This window comes from Pavona decussata, unplaced genomic scaffold (assembly GCF_977016875.1).
Source record: "Pavona decussata unplaced genomic scaffold, jaPavDecu1.1 SCAFFOLD_130, whole genome shotgun sequence".
NCBI lineage: Eukaryota > Metazoa > Cnidaria > Anthozoa > Scleractinia > Agariciidae > Pavona > Pavona decussata.
Window position 1 is genome coordinate 2,197,746 of NW_028145544.1, and position 5,858 is coordinate 2,203,603.

At 38.3% G+C, this 5,858-nt stretch overlaps 1 long non-coding RNA gene across 1 annotated transcript; it reads right to left on the bottom strand.

Moving 5' to 3' along the window:
* Positions 1 to 1,851: 1,851 nt before the first annotated feature.
* On the bottom strand, positions 1,852 to 5,858 carry LOC146468626 (uncharacterized). Its single transcript, XR_014867445.1, has 4 exons — positions 5,748 to 5,858; positions 5,510 to 5,643; positions 2,375 to 2,455; positions 1,852 to 1,948 (listed from the first exon to the last, which is right to left on the bottom strand). It is a non-coding gene; the product is annotated as an uncharacterized LOC146468626 (long non-coding RNA).

The following is a 5,858-nucleotide window of genomic DNA, read 5'->3' on the forward strand; positions in this document are numbered from 1 at the left end:
AGTTACCCACAAGCAATTGTTCGATTTAGAATAATATATTTTAAGCGAAAAGGTTGAATAAACTCCTGACTACCTTGAGTATCGATGCCATAAAGTAATTGAAATAAAGTCTTGTTTTGAGAACTTGTTTACCGTGTCCTCTTTCCGTTTTCTGCGAGCGCCATCTTGTCAACACGTTTGCAAATGATTGGGAACGAGTTTGTTACCAGGTATTTGTGCCAGATCGGAGAAAGAATAAGTCTTTCTCTGTAGCATGACAGGGAATGCTTCGTAATGTTTTAATACAGCTTTTAATTGGTTAAATTTTATTGTTTATAACATGTTTATGCTCATGAATAGCAAGAAGAACTGGGCAAATGGAGGAATAACTGAACAAACCAGAAACGTAAACGGTCCGCCGAGTGCTTGCCGGCGAAAACGAACGAACGAGAAACCGAGTGAACGAACCCGCGAAACTGGATGAACAGCTGAACGACCGAGTGGACAGCTCTTTTGTTTGCAGTTCTAAGCGTTTATAAGAATCGATTATCTGATATTCTGGTGCAAACTTAAAAGCACTTATCTTTTCGGCACGAATGGGAAGCGATGTAGCTTTCGTTCTCATTACTTTAATGTTAAGTTTAAGTAAATATTGAAAATCTCAAGCACGAATTTTCATTTTTAATGTTAGAGCTAAGAGTATACACGGCATTTATGAAAAACGGGTTTTAGTTAGATTACATTAGCTGTAGTTAGGTTTTGAATTTTGTTTAGGAGAGTTAGGTTATTTCTAATTTTATTACTCCTGATGGATTTTACCGTGTTTAAATAAAGAACTATTCTTTTAGTGGGCTCCCCAAAAAGAGAATTAAGAAAACAGCATAGATTGACGAAGTAAAACAAAGCACTGTCTGCTCAGAAGGTCTGTCTTTCTCCTTAGGGGCACAGTGAACAGACCTGGTAGAGAGTTCAAGGAACGCCAAACAACGAAAACCACACGAAGGAAATATGGAAACGCCAAAGCGAGGGAGAAAATGTTGAATAAATTCAGGGTGAATCTCTGTACCACACGTTTCAAACTGCGGCACAGCTGACCTTCTCTTTAATGGTTGTTTCTTTCTGCATAAAAGAGCCCCTAGATTTCACCAGAGTGCACCAAGTTGAATTAAATTTTTCAAAATTTCCTGGGGAAGGCCCCCCATACCCCCCTAATGGGAGGGGGCGACCCCCTCCCATAACTACCCCTTCGTCGGCTCCGCCGACGGCAGAAGACACTTCGCGCCTTCTTTAGCCGGCTCAATTTCTCAACTAACCGACAGACAAATTTCTTAGCTACAACCCTGGTTCACGCGTGACCTGGGTTGACTGTAAATTCCTGCGCATGTAGGAACTACCCACACTGAACAGCGTTATATCATCGTCCTCGTCCAATACTTCGCTTATTTCAACTTCATAGTCGTCGAGCAACTCTAAAGCAAGTAAAATAGACAAAGAGTCCGCCATTTTTTGATTCCCCTGTTTATTTGGTATTTTCGCGCGAAAATTGGTACGTGATGGACTGGGACGGCTTGGTTCAAACCAACCGGAAAATACTGTTCCATTCGTCACATGGGATACTCGAAATTTCATTCCGGAATTTTTGGTCGAATGGAAAGCGCCCATGGATAATACCTCAGAATGGTTAAATTATATTATGCATAGCAATAGTATACAGAAGCTTTGAAAATATTCCTCAGAGCTTGTTCCACTTGAGATTGTGCCAACTCACTGGACATTGCTTTTTAGATAAAATTAATTAAAAATTAATTAATTAATTAATAACAAAAACGTCTCTTAATTAGACTGAGGACATTGCAATTCAAAATAATCACCTTCAACTGTGCTCTTGATGATCTTGAATTGATCTTGATCTTGATCTTGATAAGGTGCTTTAGTTCTATAACAGATGAATCAGGTGTAGAGCATGCGACTGAAAAATGAAGAACTGTTTTGTTTTTAAAAATCAAAGGCTCCTATGAGCCAACTCGTCAATACAGAAGTGAATAGTGGTAACTGTGAAGCGATACTTGCATCAAACTACACTACAAAGATTTGTGGACACCATGCCACATTGCAAGGATTGCATTATGTATAAAAAATTAAACAATTAAATTACACAGTCATGCACTCTGATTCCTTCTTATCCATCGATTCCATTGATTGATTGAGTGATCACATTAAGATAACTCGTTCATGGCGCATGCAGGCATTCACAAGTTAAAAAGGACTCTCAGAAAGGACAAGGGTGCCCTGCTACCAACTTTCTTGTTCAAACCAAAATTAATTAATTGTAATTTCATTCTTTTTTAGGTACAAATAAATTGTTGTTGTTGTTGTTGCACCTCAAGATAATCACCTTAATTTGTGTTCATGTTATCTTGAATTCATCTGGACTGATGTGCTTTAATTCTATAACAGATGAATGGTGTAGAGCATTCTGCAAGATGAAGAAAAATGTTTGTTAGTAAACTGCCATCATGCCTATGTAATTCAATTATAATGATAAAAAACAACTACAGTGAGAGATTCTTGCAATTATTTTTAATTAATAATTTCAGCAGTTGTAGAGAATTAGCCTGAAAACATAGTTAATTTAATTTAGAGTTGAGCCAGCCTGATCCAGGTGTTTAGATTGTAGGGAGTATGCAAGAGGAGGGAGTGAAAACATCTCAGCATAGCCTGTAAACATTCAATTAAGGTGGCTTACTACAGTTTTAATGGAGTATAAGGCCACAACTTTTAACTCTTTTATAAAAAGGTTCCAAGCTGTTTTTCCCTTCACTATTTACTGTTTGCTTAAGTCTTTTACGATTCTATGTGAAATTTGAACAATTAAACGTCAGCAAATAGCCAAAATAAGCGACCGAGTACATAATAAGAGACTGGGCACTAGTAGGTTAAGTCACGTTTTTCTCAAATTCTACCCGTATGACCCCACCTGAAAATTTCAGGAATAAGAAATTGGGTCTGATTTAACATTCATGCATAGTAAAATAAAAATCTGTAAGACAGTTTTTGTGCAAACTAAGAGAATGTGAAATCAAAAATAGCTCAAAATCTGTCTTACAGATTTTTCAAAAATTTTGGCTCCAAACGTGATTCACCCGAACAAATCAACCGTGAAAATTTCATCATAAGTTGTACGGTAAGTTTTCGAGCAATCCTCGATCAAAGACAGGTTTTTACAACCTCGGACGAGAATTGAATTGCGCATGCACTTTATTTAAGCGCGCGCTCATGTAACGCCAGGTATCGCGTGCGAGAAAGGTACAGTAAATTAGAGCTCTTTTACGAAATGCTTTTCAAACTTTTTTGCCATATTTTTTTGGCCCTAGGCTTGATAACATGTTTGAACGGAGTTTTGAAACTATCGCTACATATACCAAAGAGATTTGACGCCTTTCAAGTGCTGAAGTGGTTTTTGTTACTTCTTGTGGTTACCTGCGTCATCTTTGCACGCGCGACAAATACTGACGTGTGGCAGGCTATCATAGCGCGCGCTACTAAGTCTCGGAAAAACTGTAGTAAGCCACCTTAAGGATGGATGGGTGCGCTTGCGAACCATCCCACATGCACTTTGACTGTTTCTTGCGAGTTTATTTGTCAAAATGATTTACATTCGGTAGTGAATATTATTAGCGAGGGCTATATTGAAATCCAAAAAGAAAACTGGGGTAACCACACATTTTTTTAGAGATAATTAAGCAACAATTATACTAAAAAACAGTAAAATACAAGCAATGTATGGCATTTTTTTTCCAAATTGAAGCTTTATTATTGCTCAAAAATGCAAAAAACCCCAATTTTCTTTTTGGATACCAAGAGCACTTGCTTATAGTTCTGCTTTCTCCGCATAGTTTTAAACCGCGCAAAAATATCCCTGTATTATAGGCACCACCCATAGGAAACCCGCGTATCTTGAGGTGCACAGAACGTAATAATTGCGCAGTAACAAAAGTAGGCACCTTCTGTAATAAAGGCTCATCATAACACATAGAATCACACTGTTTTTTTACAACTTAAAATGCTGGTGCTGGTTTATTTGATATAAACTTTACGTAAAAACGTTGAAACTTGTTTTCTTTCTCAAATTTATTTCTATATCAATCAAGAACTCAGTACAGAGATGACTATTAAGTGCCAAGACGTGAACTACCGACTACTTCATTTGACGTTTTGATTATTAACTAAAACTGTCAACAATTCATCCAGCTAGCACAGCGGCTTTCTTGTGCATGCAGCCAGTTTTCAACTGGGTTTTCAAAGTCCATCAAACTACTTGCTAAATTAAAATCCAGCATCATATATTCATATAGGGGGATGCAGGCTTTTAGCCAGGATTTTGAAAGTGGGAGTCCAACTTTTAAAGGCCCACATAGGGTTAGGGGGGTCTGGGGGCATGCTCCCCCAGAAAATTTTGAAAAATTGAAACCTTATAGACCAGATTTCCGCGATTCTGACAGCTGTAAACGTCTTTCAATTTACCTATTAAACCGCTGTTTTTCCTTGATAATTTTACTAAGCTATCCTTTCTTCAACTTTGATTCTTTTGATCAAAACAGAAAGGAAACTCGCTAAAAAGTGTTAATATAGAAGAAAAATACAACAGCAACACTAAAACAACTCTTTAGAGCAAAAAGGAATGTACGTTTTATTAATTTATAGACAATGTTTTGTTACATTAAGCACAGAAGTTCGTAAATGGCCGCCCAAAACAGGCCGTCAAAAATCTCCCATTTCTGAGAAGTGGCCGTCCTTTGGACGGCTGGACGGCCGCCTGGCTAAAAGCCTGGGGGGATGGGAGGTCATCAAAGAGCCCCCTGGAATGGAAATTCCAGAGGGGCGGGGGCGTCTAAAGTGAAAAACCTTCCGCAGGGGGTATGGATATTTTCTGGAACCACACATTAGGAGGACTTCATTTTAGATCAGCGGTTTTGGTTTGGGATCAAGTGTCTTCACTCTCAAGGGACGTTTACCCGAGAGGTAGAAAAATGACACAGGCCTGTACCACTTTTTACCTGTTGAGTAAATGGCCCTTTAGGTCTTCGTTTTAAAGGCCATTTACTCAACAGGTAAAAAGTGGTACAGACCTGTTAAAAAATGGTATGGTATGGTACCCATAATTTTTGTAAAGAAATATCCAAGCTGTTTTGAGTTCACAGGCGCCTACGGACCCAAACACAGCGCCGATATTTCTTTGGAAAAACCTACGTATTATGGGTACATTCCTCTTTTTAACGGGTTGCATTTTTTGAGCTGTCTTGTAAACGGCCCTTTAAAAACACCCTGCACATTGACAAACCTTTTACTGACTCCTCACTGAGAAATCACAATTATAATTAAAGAAATGAAGCGTCATTCAAGTGAAAATAGTAAACTAAAGTTCTTAATTTATAAATAAACATGAATGACCAAGACCGCTGGTATTAAGCTTAATTATCTAACATCTCCCAGATAGGTTAACCACAGATACAAGACCCTTTGGCCTTACCTGGCAAATTGCAGTACTGCAGTCAGTCAACTCTCTTTCTTAGTACAAAGAAGAAGGTAAAAATCACGCACCAGCACTACGACGGCCATAAAGCTAGCAAATTTGCACGTGGCGCTTCGGAAACTCGTTTTCAACTGTAAACAGGGTGAAAACAATCACTTCATGAAATAAAGTTGAATGTAAATCATATATAGAAGAAAATTAAAACATTTTAGGACGTTTTAGAGTGCAAACTGACCTGTTTTGGACTGTTTTTTCACGGGTTTTTTTTAAGTTTTCGCGCCGAAGGTGAAAAAAAGCACGCTCGACAGCAGCTGCATCCCATAGTGCAACGCGAGTTTTTCCTAGT